The 13,881-nt window shown below is 42.3% G+C and overlaps 1 protein-coding gene across 2 annotated transcripts in view; it reads left to right on the forward strand.

Annotated features, from left to right (window-relative positions):
• Positions 1-13,881, forward strand: part of MAPRE3 (microtubule associated protein RP/EB family member 3) — a 60,602-nt gene that overhangs the window by 27,491 nt on the left and 19,230 nt on the right. The gene's annotated exons all lie outside the window — the stretch shown is intronic.

A 13,881-nucleotide genomic window follows, 5' to 3' on the forward strand; every position in this document is an offset into this window, starting at 1 on the left:
GGCGTGAGCCACCACGCCCAGCCAGGAGTTTTCTTAATTAGCAGAGACTAACCCCTGCAAGGTTTCCTTTTAAACCCTTCACCTGAGGAACAGAAAAATACCTCAAGGAAAAGTATCTAGTGAAGAATTGGTTCTCACTTTCCAGGGAATCGTCAAGAGAGAAAAGACAAGCCCATTAGCAGAGAAATTAAAGTCAAGTTGTAAAGTAAGCATTTAAAATCTTTTTTTTTTTTTTTTTTTTTTTCTGTTTTGAACAAGTGTAGATGTCTGGAGAACAAAGTTGTAAAAAACAAAGTTGTAAAATACATGATATGTGATCCCTGACTTCAAGGCACTTATCTGTTTGGGAAGATGTTTGAAAAAAATTAAATGGCAATAGTATAAAGTAGCAGTCCCCAAACTTTTTGGCACCAGGGTTTTGTGGAAGACAGTTTTTCCATGGATGGGGTAGCAGGTGGGGATTGGTTTCAGGATGAAACTTCCACCTCAGATCATCAGGCATTACTTGGGTCAAGCTTGTCCAATCCACAGCCCATGGGCTGCATGCAGCCCAGGACAGCTTTGAATGTGGCCCAACACAAATTTGTAAACTTTCTTAAAACATGGAGTTTTTTTGCAATTTTTTTCAGCTTATCAGCTGTCATTAGTGTTAATGTATTTTATGTGTGGCCCAAGACAGTTCTTGGAATGTGACCCAGGGAAGCCAAAAGATTGGACGTCCTGAGTTAGATTCTCCTATGGAGCGCACAGCCTAGATTCCTCACATGCACAGTTCACAGCACGGTTTGTGCTCCTATGAGAACGAATGCTGCTGCTGATCTAACAGGAGGTGGAGCTCAGGCGGGAATGTTTGCTGTTGCTATGCAGGTTAGTTTCTAATAGGCCATGGACCTGTACTAGTCTGCAGCCTGGGGGGTTGGGAATCCCAGGTATAAAGGAGAGATGGTAACTTAAATGTCGTGTAGCAGGGTATATATATGCCTAATCAGCAAATGAATTATGTAAATTCAATATTCACTAAATGTAGAAGAGTAAGGAATTGCTGAAGGCTAGAGTGATCAACAAATGATAGAATTATGGCGCCTATTGGAAGGGACCTTAAAAAGTCACCTAAACATAAAATCTCATCTAGTCCAGCCTTCAATCTGGTTCTTGACCCCGCTAGGACATACCCACAGGGTGTCATCAGCTTGAAGACCTGCCATGGTGGGATCTCACCCCTTCCTGGGGCAGATATGCTGCCTTTAACCAGCTCTACTGAGAATGTTTGTTGTCAGTGGGTCAACATCTGTTTTTCTGTATCTTGAACACTTTGGTCACAGTTTTACAAACGCTGTGGTCACAGAACGTAAGTGTAATCCTTACTCTTCCTCTGGTAGCCCTTAAGTCATTAAAGGCAGTTCTCATGTCACGCTGAGTTTTTCTTCTGTCTCTAAGCTAACCCCTTAGTTTCTCTAACAGGTCCTCGGCTGACCTAGATTGGAGCATATTCACTCCATTCACTGTCATGGTCTTTCTCCTTTAAACAGGCCTGCTTGTGAATGTTATTCTAGAAGTTTGCTGCACAGAACTGAAGTCATTATTACAGGTGTGGTCTGACAAGCTCAGAGGGGAGCAATATTATCACTTTCCTTACTCTAAAGGAAAGGAAGGACTTTATAACCAGATATCGAGTTTCAAATCAGTTCTGTTCTCACTTGCTGTGTTACCTTGGGCATATTACTTAAGCTCTCTGAGCCTCAGTTCAGTTCAGCTAAGATCTGAGAACGTTCCATGTGCTGGACGCCATGCCAGACAATAGTGCTGAAAAAACTTAATCCCACCCCTTCAGGAAGCTCTTAGTGAAGTGGAAGAATAGACACATGCTGCAGTGTTAGAAGTAGACCTACACAGTATTACAGACGTACCCAGAAGGCTAGGCTAACCCAGCCCAGGGGAGTCAGGAAAAATTTTCCAGAGGAGTTGACACTTGAGAGAGTGCATGTCAGTGTAAAATCCATATGTCTTTGGCTCACAGTCTTGCAAACCTTATGCCTTCTGCCAGATAATCTTCCATTTGTTTTTTAAAATACAAATGCAAAACCTCATATGTATTTATTTGGAGGGTTTACCTTCTTCCCATAGCCTGTCACAGCACTTTGGAATCCTGATTCTGTCAGCTAATGCTCACAGAAATGGTGGGACATGAGCTTGGCCTTAAAAGGAGGAGAGCATTCCAGTACAAGCCAAGGCGGGGAGGCATTCAGTATTAGGGAGACTGGCAGAAGGGAGAATGACAATCTGACAAGGGAGGGGGCTTCTGGGTAGAGACATCAGAGAAAGGGTTTGGGGAAGAAGGAAGTGAAATTGATCCTATAGACATTTGGTCTTGATCCTACAGAATAGAGATGTAGAGGGCCATTGGTGCTTAGCTGGAAGGGGTAATTTTTTTTTTTGAGACAGAGTCTCACTCCATCACCAGGTGCCAGGCTGGAGTGCAGTGGCGCAACCTCGGCTCACTGCAAGCTCTGCCTCCTGGGGTCAAGCAGTTCTCCTGCCTCAGCCTCCTGAGTAGCTGGGACTGCTGGTGTGCATCCCCACGCCCAGCTAATTTTTTGTAATTTTGGTAGAGACGGGGTTTTACCATTTTTGCCAGGATGGTCTCAATCTCTTGACCTCGTGATCTGCCCGCCTCAGCCTCCCAAAGTGCTGGGATTACAGGCGTGAGCCACCATGCCCAGTGGGAAGGGGTAATTAAAACTGTTTTTGGAAAGTTTGTCTTGCAATGGGGAGCAAGAGAAGTTAAAAGAAAAGGGACCGGAGGCAGGAATACTATCCAGTCACAAAATGCCAGCAACCCAGACAAGGATGCTGTCAGTGACAATGGAAGGGAGAAGACAGATGAGAAAAATCAATGACTTGGCTGGGTGTGGTGGCTCCTGCCTGTAATCCCAGCGCTTTGGGAGACCGAGGTGAGCAGATCACCTGAGGTTGGGAGTTCAAGACCAGCTTGTCCAACATGGAGAAACTCCATCTCTACTAAAAATACAAAATTAGCCAGGCATGGTGATGCATGCCTGTAATCCTGGCTACTTAGGAGGCTGAAGCAGGAGAATCACTTGAACCTGGAAGGCGGAGGTTGCGGTGAGCTGAGATCACACAATTAAACTTCAGCCTGGGCAGTAAGAGCGAAATTCTATCTCAAAAAAAAAGAAAGAACGAAAAAAAGAAAAATCAATTACTTGATGACAGGTTGGCCAAAACAAGGGGTAGGATTAGGGTCCAACTAAATGTACTTGTAATGTGACATCTCATGGATTTATTTTGAAGATTTTTTTAAACCATGTTAGTGGATAATACAAATTTGAAATATATATTAGCTCTAATACTTTACCATAAAACATTTTATTGTTTCCACATTATCATTATTAAGGTTTTCGTTTCAATTCTGAATATAATTCTCAATATTTTACAACTGCAGTAGGGAAGAAAAAATATTGTTTTCAAACTACTTACCTTTCTACCAGTTCTCAGTTGTTGGATCTTAAAAAATGACATCACAAAAAAATTGTAAGATGCTAATAAATTTTCACTTAAATATATGGATGGCTCATTTTACAAATAAATATATGTGTTTGTGTCACTATTATGCATTCCCTAGATAACAAAACAATAAAAGAAATTTTAGTAATATCAATAAGCACTGACCAGGTGAGTACTGTGAGACAAGTGTCATGAGAAGGTTCTTAGGGGTTCAAAGACATGATTTGTATTCGGAGGACTCACCGTGGAGCGAAGAAGAGAGGCCCGTGGACAGATAAGTACAGGGCAGGCTCCCGTGAGAGAGGACAGAGCTACGAGGCTGCGGGGACCCAGAATGTCCAACATTATGGCCCGATGAGACGGGAAGACGGAATAGGAAAGAGGAACAAGGGTAGAAGAGAAAGGAGAAAAGTGAAAGACTTCAAAACAAGGAGGGAAAAGAATGAAGAAGAAAAGAGTTACAAGGAAAATAACTTGCCATTTTTTACACCTAATAATGTATGCATCGCTTTCAGATTGATTGTGTCATTTGATTCTGGCAAGAAGGCAAGAGTTGAGAGACAGGAGAAGATGGAGGAAAGCAAGGCCCACGACCAGGAGAAGGAGCTGCGTCATGAAGAGCTCAGAGCCCCTGTGGCCTCCTGGTGCCCACTGCTGGAGATGGACCTCAGTGGCCCTGGTTAGAAGCCAGTGGGACCTTTTTAAACCAGAGCTTCAACTGGAAAGTCTGAACCTGCTGGACAGAAAGCAACAGGAGCCTTAAAGCGGCTATTTTGGCAACTATTGTCAAGGACTTGTTGCTGCCTGACCACAAGATTTATGCAATTATTTATCTACCTTCTTTTATTTTTTAAATATTTTGGGTTTTTTCACATCACAAAAGTAAGACATATATTCACTGCAGAAAATTTAGAAAATTCAGATAAACGCAAAGATGAAAGTAAAAATCCCATATAACTGTACCATCAGACAGAACCACAATTATAATTTTAGAATATACTCTCACATTTTTCTTCAATGACTGTTGGTATATTTTTGTTCTGTAATACAGTCATATGTTGCTTAATGATGGGGATACATTCTGAGAAATGTGTCTTGAGGTGATTTCGTCATTGTGCAAACATCGTAGAGTGTACTCACCCAAACCTAGATGGTATTGCTTACTATATAACTAGACTATATGGCATCGCCTGTTGCTCCTAGGCTACAAACTTGTACAGCATGTGACTGCACTGGATACTGTAGGCAATTGAAACATGATGGTTAGTATTTGGGTATCTAAACATATGGGCTGGGCATGGTGGCTCATGCCTGTAATCCCAGCACTTTAGGAGGCTGAGGTGGCAAGATCACTTGAGTCCAGGAATTAGAGGCAGCAGTGAGCCATGATTGTGCCACTGAACTCCAGCATGGGTGAGACAGAGCGAGACCCCACCATTCACAGATAGATAGATAGATAGATAGATAGATAGATAATTGATACATAGACATATAATTGATTGATTGATGGATAGGTATGTAGAGCTAAACATAGAAAAGGTACAGTGAAGTACGATTGCACCACTGCACTCCAGCCTAGGAAACAAATCAAGATGCCTTCATTCACGCATAAATAAATAAATGTGTATATACATAGATACATACATAAAACTCAACAGAAAGGGTACAGTAAAAATATAGTATAATCTTATGGAACCACTAGCAGACACAGAGTCTGTTGTTGACTTAAACATTGTGATGTGGTACATGACTGTGTTTTCCCCCCATTTGATGTACTGTAAACATCTTTCCACGTCTTTATCAGTTGGGATTATGTTTTGAAACAAGTAACAGCAAACTCTGTTAACAGTGGCTTGAACAAATAATGGGGTATTTTGCTCAGGAGGCAGGAGTCTGGAAGTAGGAGGTCTAGGCTGGTGGAACAGCTCAAGGACGTTGCCAAGGACACTCCAGCTGTCTTAGGCGGCTGTGTTACTTTATGGTTTCAAGGTGGCTCTTAACTCTAAGGGAGGCTGAGAAAGCAGGCATTTTGTTTTACTGGCCTCTCCATCGGAGACGGGCAAGGAAGAAGGGTGTTGGGATGGGTGCTGAGTCACCCAGCCAGCAGTGCCAACATCATTACATATTCTAGAACATCTCTCTTTTCAGAATGGTATTGTTTGGATGTGTCACAATTTATTTAATTCATTGTTGGACATTTTGGTGCTTTCCAGTTTTTCATTGTTATAAACATGCTAATATCTAAAGTTTTACACATATGTATAGTGATTCAGTATAAAATTCCTAAAAGTAGAATTAAGATCAAAGAGTATATAAAATCTAAAGGCTTTTAACCTTTCTTTTAACCAAATTGCCCTCCAAAATGTCTGTACTAAATTATATTCTCACCAGTCATGTTTAAAAGAGCCCGTTTCCCTGTACCCTCCAAATCAGGATTTTTGTTCTGTCACTAAGCTGTTATACTGTGCCCATTAGCGTGGGTTTAACTTTGTAATAGCCCTGACCAGACTCTGAACTGTCAATCTCGGAACCCGGAGCAGGGATCGGAGAGCCCTAGCCAGCCCGAACCCTTCTGTGTTGCACCCGGGGGTGTGAGTCTGCAGGCTGTCCTTTCGCCCCGGCAGGCTGGTATGGGCCTTGTCCTGACCGGCACCGCAGAGGGCCCATGGTGTTTCTTGTGACCATGCACCTCACTCCTCTATTCTTGTTTTGAAAGTCCTTTCTTCCACTGTAAAGTCATTGTTTGTCCCACCTGAATCCTAATTCAAGGCCATCCTGGCTTGTCTTAGATTGAGATGCTCCTGGGAAATGGCCTCTTTTGATACAGTGCACCCCACATCCTCACACATTGCTTTTACTGGCCTACCTCAGGTACAGTGGCCTTACAGGTCTACATTATTGTCTGTAACAGAGAAAGTTGAGAAGACAATGTCAGTAGATTCTGGGGACATTTAAATCTATTAAGCTGCTTTTGAGACATACTACATTTTCCTGTGGAGATGGTCAAAAGAGTGAGTGATCCCTAGGCATCAGCACTCTTTGCAGTAATTAGTAACTGATGAGCAGTTAGCCACTATGTGCGGCCCTTCTCATCCAAAGAGGAGTCAGCCAGGGGTGAGACAGAAGGACTGCCTGAACTGCAGCCCTCTGGCCAGATTCTGGATATGCACACAGTGTTGTTTAAATATTCGTGAGTGTAGACCCATAGTCACAAGTAACAAATGAGCAATGAATCCAGGCAAGACTTAGGCTGAATGCAGGAACACAGGCCAAAGCCCCGGACCACATCACCCCCGTCTAAAATCAGAAAAAAAAAAAAAAAATCAGAATTCTGATTCTAGGAGGAAAGTGATAAGGATTCTATTTCAATGCTGCCTTCAGGACCTTACCCTGACCTCTTGAGAGGTGACACCCCAAGTGTGAGAAGCACCATCTTAGGGAAAACACCTGCTTATGAGCTTTCCTCATAGGTAGGGCTTTACGCTTCTGTCAGTTACCACCACCACCTGGGAAGGGAAACTAACATTTACGAGGTACCTGTTGATTCAGCTAATGCCAGGATGGTGATACCCTGGCCACTCACTACTGTCAAACTTCGAGTTCACGGTTTCTACCCAGACCCCATGCTTTCCCCATGAGAGAGTGCTGCTCAGTATGGCATCCACAAAATCAATCCCTCACGCAGCTTACTTATTTAACAATATCACAGTCCCCATCCCCTTCTCCCTACCTAATTTCATTGTTACTGACCCCATGTCAAAGACTTTTTAAAATTCCTTGGCTGTCAAAATTGCACTAACAACCTCTGACCTGGCTGGGCGCAGTGGCTCACGCCTGTAATCCCAGCACTTTGGGAGGCTGAGGTGGGTGGATAATGAGGTCAAGAGATCAAGACCATCCTGGTCAACACGGTGAAACCCCATCTCTACTAAAAATACAAAAAATCAGCTGGGCATGGTGGTGCATGCCTGTAATCCCAGCTACTCAGGAGGCTGAGGCAGGAGAATTGCCTGAACCCAGGAGGCGGAGGTTGCGATGAGCCGAGATCACGCCATTGCACTCCAGCCTGGGTAACGAGCGAAACTCCGTCTCAAACAAACAAACAAACAAACAAACCTCTGACCTATAACCATTGCTAACTGAATTGACACGTGTGAGGTTCTGTGCAGATGCTCCACTTGGGTTAGCTTCAACCTTCATGACAGTCTGGCAGCACAGGTATTTTAGAATTATTAGTAATGCTGAACATGTTTCATGTGTTTGTTGGCCGTTTTCACTTCCCCTTCCGTGAGCTGTCTGTCCAGAGGCTCTTTGCACATGAGCCATACACATAGCGATGTCCAAAAGGCACTTCTATTTTACAGTAAGAAACTCAGGCCAAGAGAGGCTGTCTTTGCCCAGAGTATCTCTCATGCCCGGGAGGCCTTGAGAGGCAGAGCTAGAGTTGGGTGCTGTGGAGTCCTTTTCACCACCTTTTTCATGCACCATGCTGCCCGTCCACATAGCTCAATGTGCCAGTTTATTTCTTAGGAAATGCACCACAGGGCTACCAATTTGGGGAGTGCAATGAAAGTTTCCTTTCTGAATTCTCTATTTCCCCTGAGTTTAGCAGAAAACTTGGGAAAGCCTAAGTCATTTTCCATTTCTTAACCCCTCTGTCTTCCCCCCTCATTTTCTAGGCAAAAAATATGAGACAAGAGTAGCTTGGATAATGTCTAGTTTTGTTTCAGTTCTTCGATTATGTGAATTTTTCCCATTGTTACCAAACTTCCACTTTTTCCATGTCAAAATACATTTCATGATAGCTGGAGTATGGCAACAGTACTCCTGAGTAGTTATGGGCATGTACCAACATGCCAGCTAATTTCTATTTTTGTAAAGACAGGGTCTCACTATGTTGCCTAGGCTAAAACCTTCTGATAAGGACGTTTTCTAGTATCTCATGCTTAAATTACTAGACTATCAAGGATCTATTAAAAAAAAAAAAAAGTAAATGCTGTGGATATGTCTGGGATCAGTACAGATTTACCCCAGAATACTAGGTCTTTATTAGAAGGTGTGAATGGTCAGAATTCCTCAGCAGGATTTGCAGATGTTTGTTAGACATGAACACACAGATGACTTGTGGGTTCTCAAACTCAAAGCCCAAAACAATTTACAAAGGAGTAAATATACATGGGTAATAAACATGGAAATATGTTCTCCCTCACTAGTAATCAATGAAACATTATTTTAAAGAATAAAAAAAAATCATTTTCATTCAGGCAACACACTTTTTTTTTTTTTGAGACGGAGTCTTGCTCTGTCACCCAGGCTGGAGTGCAGAGATGCAATCTCAGCTCACTGCAACCTCCGCCCCCCAAGTTCAAGCAGTTCTCCTGCCTCAGCCTCCCAGGTAGCTGGGACTACAGGCGCGCGCCACCATGCCTGGCTAACTTTCTATATTTTTAGTAGAGACAGGATTTGGCCAGGCTGGTCTCAAAACTCTTGACCTTGTGATCCACCCACCTTGGCTTCCCAAAGTGCTGGGGTTACAGGCGTGAGCCACCATGCCCAGCCAACACACTTTTTAAAATGGTAACAGTGTTGGTGAACGTGTGTTGAAATGAGCACTCATAAACTTCTGGGGAAGAAATGAAAGGGACAGCCTTTTTGAAGCTGTTAGTTCTTAAAAATATATACAATGCCCTTTGGTTGGGCACAGTGGCTCACGCCTGTAATACCAGCACTTTGGGAGGCCAAGGCAGGCGGATAACAAAGTCAGGAGTTCGAGACCCGTCTGGCCAACATAGTGAAACCCCGTCTCTACTAAAAATGCAAAACTATTAGCCAGGTGTGGTGGCGGGCACCTGTAATCCCAGCTATTCAGGAGGCTGAGGCAGGAGAATCGCTTGAACCCAGGAGGCAGAGGTTGCAATGAGCCAAGATTGTGCCATTGCACTCCAGCCAAGGCAACAGTGAGACTCTGTCTCAAAATAAATAAATAAATAAAAATAAAAATTTATACATACATATATATATATATATATATATATATATATATATATATGCCTTTTGACCCAGTAATTCCCTGCCCAAGGAAGTAGTCATAGATTTAGACAAAAATTGAATGTTCACATATATTCAAGGAATATCAAAAATCAAAATGTCCGGGCCAGGCGTGGTGGCTCAAGCCTGTAATCCCAGCACTTTGGGAGGCCGAGGCGGGTGGATCACAAGGTCGAGAGATCGAGACCAACCTGGTCAACATGGTGAAACCCCATCTCTACTAAAAATACAAAAAATAAGCTGGGCATGGTGGCGCGTGCCTAAAATCCCAGCTACTCAGGAGGCTGAGGCAGGAGAATTGCCTGAACCCAGGAGGCAGAGGTTGTGGTGAGCCGAGATCGCGCCATTGCACTCCAGCCTGGGTAACAAGAGCGAAACTCCGTCTCAAAAAAAAAAAAAAATCAAAATGTCCAACAACTAGAGGGTAATGTAATAATAGCATGGAATATTATGTACCATGGAGCATGATGCTTCCTAATATCCTTAATTGTTCTTTGAAGTGTCCACAGCATCATCTTAAGTGAGCCTGTGGTCTTCACCGCACTCTCAAACCTGCTCTTCCTGCAGTTTTCTCCATCCTTCAGGTGGCTGGGACAAGAAACTTTGGGGTCATCTTTGACCTCTCACTCTCACATCCCACAGTGTTCTGCAACAAATCCTAAGTGCCACAGTTGTAGGATTCTCCCTGCTTTCCAGGCCTCTTGCAAAGCATGAACTGCAAAGGCTTGAGAAGGAAAGAAAGCAACACTGAACTCCCCTTGAGTGGTTAGGGTTTTGGTTCCTACATTAAGGCACAGTTTTCCTTTTTCTTGAATGAAGTTATCTAACAGTATCTTCCTCCTAGGGCAGAATCAATGGTCCGAATGGCCTCATCGAGAATATAACATCTAAAGGGAGGGTGCCAGGATTCAAAGTATTATTACAATAAATAGAAATAGGTGAGGGAGAAAGTAAGAGGATTTCATTGGTAGTAAGCCTACTTGCTGAGAAGTGTGTATTTTCAATGAGCAACAAATATCGTACAGCATGGAGGACCATGAAATTTAAAAGAGACCTTAAAACCAAGTGTGTGGAAGCCTCCACTAGCTGCTGTGGCTGTTAGACAAGACGAGTAGGCTTTGCCGTTGGGTGAAGAGAGACTTAGTAGACTATGGATATCTGATGATTCCCGTTACTGGGGAGGAAATGTAATTTCTTCTCAACCTTTATAAATTCATAATTGGGACAGATCCCTGTAACAAAAGACAGATCAGCAAAAGAAAAACAGGCAAAGTTTTTTTAATTTTGTTTTTGTTTTTCTCTTCAGAGTCAGGCTCTCACTTTGTACCCAGGCTGGAGTGCTGTGGCATGATCACAGCTCACTGAAGCCTTGAGCTCCTGGGCTCAAGCAGTCCTCCCTCCTCAGCCTCCCAAGAAGCTGGGATTATAGACGTGTGCCACCACAACCCACTATTTTTTTATTTTTTTATTTTTTGCAGAGACAGGGTCATGTTATGTTGCCCAGGCTGGTCTTGAACTCCTGACCTCAAGCAGTCCTCCCGCTCCAGACTCCCAAAGCACTGAGATTACAAGCATAAGCCACCACCGCTAGCCAGGCAAGTTTATTAATGCATTGAGGGCACAGAATCCAGGAGAAACCTCAATGAAAGGCAACTCAAGGCAGTGGCTTCAAACTCTGGTTTATTTGCCATCTTCAAAAAAGAACAATACATTTGTAGAGAAATGACAGGACAAAAGAAAGCAATTTTAGGCATCCAAAAGGGGGAAACTGTGGGAAGGTAGATAACATGGGAAGAAGCCAATGGAGTAAGGTTTGTTTGCAGATTCCTCTGGTGCCTTGTCTGGGCTGATAATAACTATCTCCAGTAAGGAAGAATTTATATCCTGTCTTTAGGCAGAAAAGTAGGAGAATAGAGCTGATCCTCTATTTGCTACTCTTTAATTACTTTTAGCTCAGAAATAATTTTTATGTCAAACAGGCATATTTTAGGGTGACATATTCTGGTTTCCCTTCACCATGAAGTTGAGTCATAACACCAAAGGTTCATCTATATCTCGCATGTACAAATAGGTAGAAAGGTTTATGATAAGTAGGTAAGCCCAGAGTGGCAGGTTGCTGAAGGGCTAATTTACCTCACAAAAGGCCTCTTCATGTTTAGAATCCCAAGGAGGAAGTTTGGACTTCGTTAAGTTGTCTGTGCAATGATTTTAGAAAAGTTGTAAACCCGCTACCCACATTAGCCAGGATTCTTCTTAATTGTCTCTTAGGAGTAATTGGGAAAGTTTTGAATGGCCTATGGTCTGTCAGAAGTAAAGGATTTACTGCCCTGGTATAAATTATGTTCTGCATAATGAACTTTACCTTGACAAAAATTATAGTTTCTCTTTGAAAACCTTATGCCTTTTCTGAAAGAAAACAGTAGATAGCTGGAACAGTCTTGGAGCTTATCTTTAGAATACAACAAAAGGTCACCCACATGTCAAACAAGAGTAGAATAACAGAGATATTTAAGGTCCTTGAGGTTGTGGTTCAGGGCTTGTGAAAAGTTCTGAGGAGGCCTCTGTTAATCTTTGGGGCATCACAGTCCAAGTATCCTGTTAATGTTTGTAGAAGCCAAACAAATACTGCCTATTTTGATCTAAAGGAATACTTAAAAAAGTGAAATACATATCTACAACTGTAAAATATGCAGCTGCAGGAGGCACTGGAGATAAAGGAGTATTTGATGCTGCTCAGAGAATGACTTTTCTATTTTATGGCCTCAAGGTCCTGAGCAAATCTTTATCCCTACCTATTGCGTTTTTTGACTGGGAGGGTAAGGATGTCACAAGGACTTGTTCAAAATATGATGAGTCCTTTCTCTATCATGCTTTTCACTATCTCAGTCCTTCTTTAGCTCTGGTTTAGAGAGTATTGTGCAAGTTTGGGTAGAAATGTAGATGGATCATTCTGAATCTTTATAGATTCAGCCCCAATAATCCTGGATGTTTGAAACTTTGTCTTCTTTCTGTTCTAAAGTGTCTCTCAAACAACTTCGTTCATCAAAGGTTTCTTCACTGGTGACTATGATTCTAAATTATCCTTGGTGAAATTATGGCATCTAGAAAAATAAGGCCACAAAGTTGAGTGATAGTATAAATGCATTTAAGAAGCAAGAGTCTTCTAGGCTGGGCACAATGGCACTCACCTGTAATCCCAGCTACTTGGAAGGCTAAGGAGAAGGATTGCTTGAGCCCAGGAGTTCAAAACCAGCCTGGGTAACATAATGAGACTTCATCTCAAAAATAAATAAAAATTAAAGATATGAAATTTATTTGAAAAAGAAAAAAAAAATCTGAATTTGCATTTTTTTGGAGGGAAAGAGAAGCAGGAATCTTCTGAAGCAGGAGTACAGGCTTAGGTTTAAACTGAGGCAAAGCCATAATTCTGGGGACAGTCAGCCCAGAGAGTTGCTTGTGTACCTCATGTTTAACTCCTCCTGCCCTAAGCAAATGCCTGGGCCTTTCAACTACAAACTCCAAGCAGATTCGCACTTCCTGGAAGACAGAAAGGTTTGAAGAGGCAATCTCTTCCAGAGCCAGACCTTCATGGACAAAGCAAGAGAAGACTGAGGAAAGTTCTCATAGGATGTATTTGTAATCACCGAAAACTGGAAACAACCCTGATGTCCTCAGTGGGTGAATGTGTAAACAGTGGCACATCCATACGTGTGCCAATGTTTAGACTACTACTCAGCAGTAAAGAAGAACCATTAATCCATGCAACAACTTGGATGGAAGTCAAAGGCACTATTCTGAGAAGAAAAAAAGCCAGTCTCAAAAGGTTACTGTATGATCCACATATATAACATAGACAAAATTATAGAGTGATGAAGAACAAATCTGTGGTGACCAGGAATTAGGGTTGGGGAGGGCACAGCTATAAAGGGGTAGCATGAGGGAGTTTCTTTGAGATTATAGGACAGGTCTATATTCTGGTAGGGTAGTGATTACATGAATCCATGAATGTGATAAAATTTCACGGAGTATATGCCAGAAAAAGAATGCATGTAAAAACTGATGAAATCCAAATAAGATTTGTAGTTTACTTAAAAATGTGCCAGTGTGGATTTCCTGGTTTTGATAATTGCTATGCAACATGTTACTGGGGGAAGCTGGATGAGGAAACATGAAATACATGGGAATCATTTGTCCTGTTTTGCCACTGTGAGTCTAAAATCATTTCAAAATAAAAAGTTTACAGAAAATTGGCGGGACTCCCTTGGGAATCTCTTCGGTTTTTGCTAGAAAAGATTATATAAAAGAAAGCCT

The sequence above is a fragment of the Saimiri boliviensis genome, chromosome 1 (genome assembly GCF_048565385.1).
Source record: "Saimiri boliviensis isolate mSaiBol1 chromosome 1, mSaiBol1.pri, whole genome shotgun sequence".
Lineage (NCBI taxonomy): Eukaryota > Metazoa > Chordata > Mammalia > Primates > Cebidae > Saimiri > Saimiri boliviensis.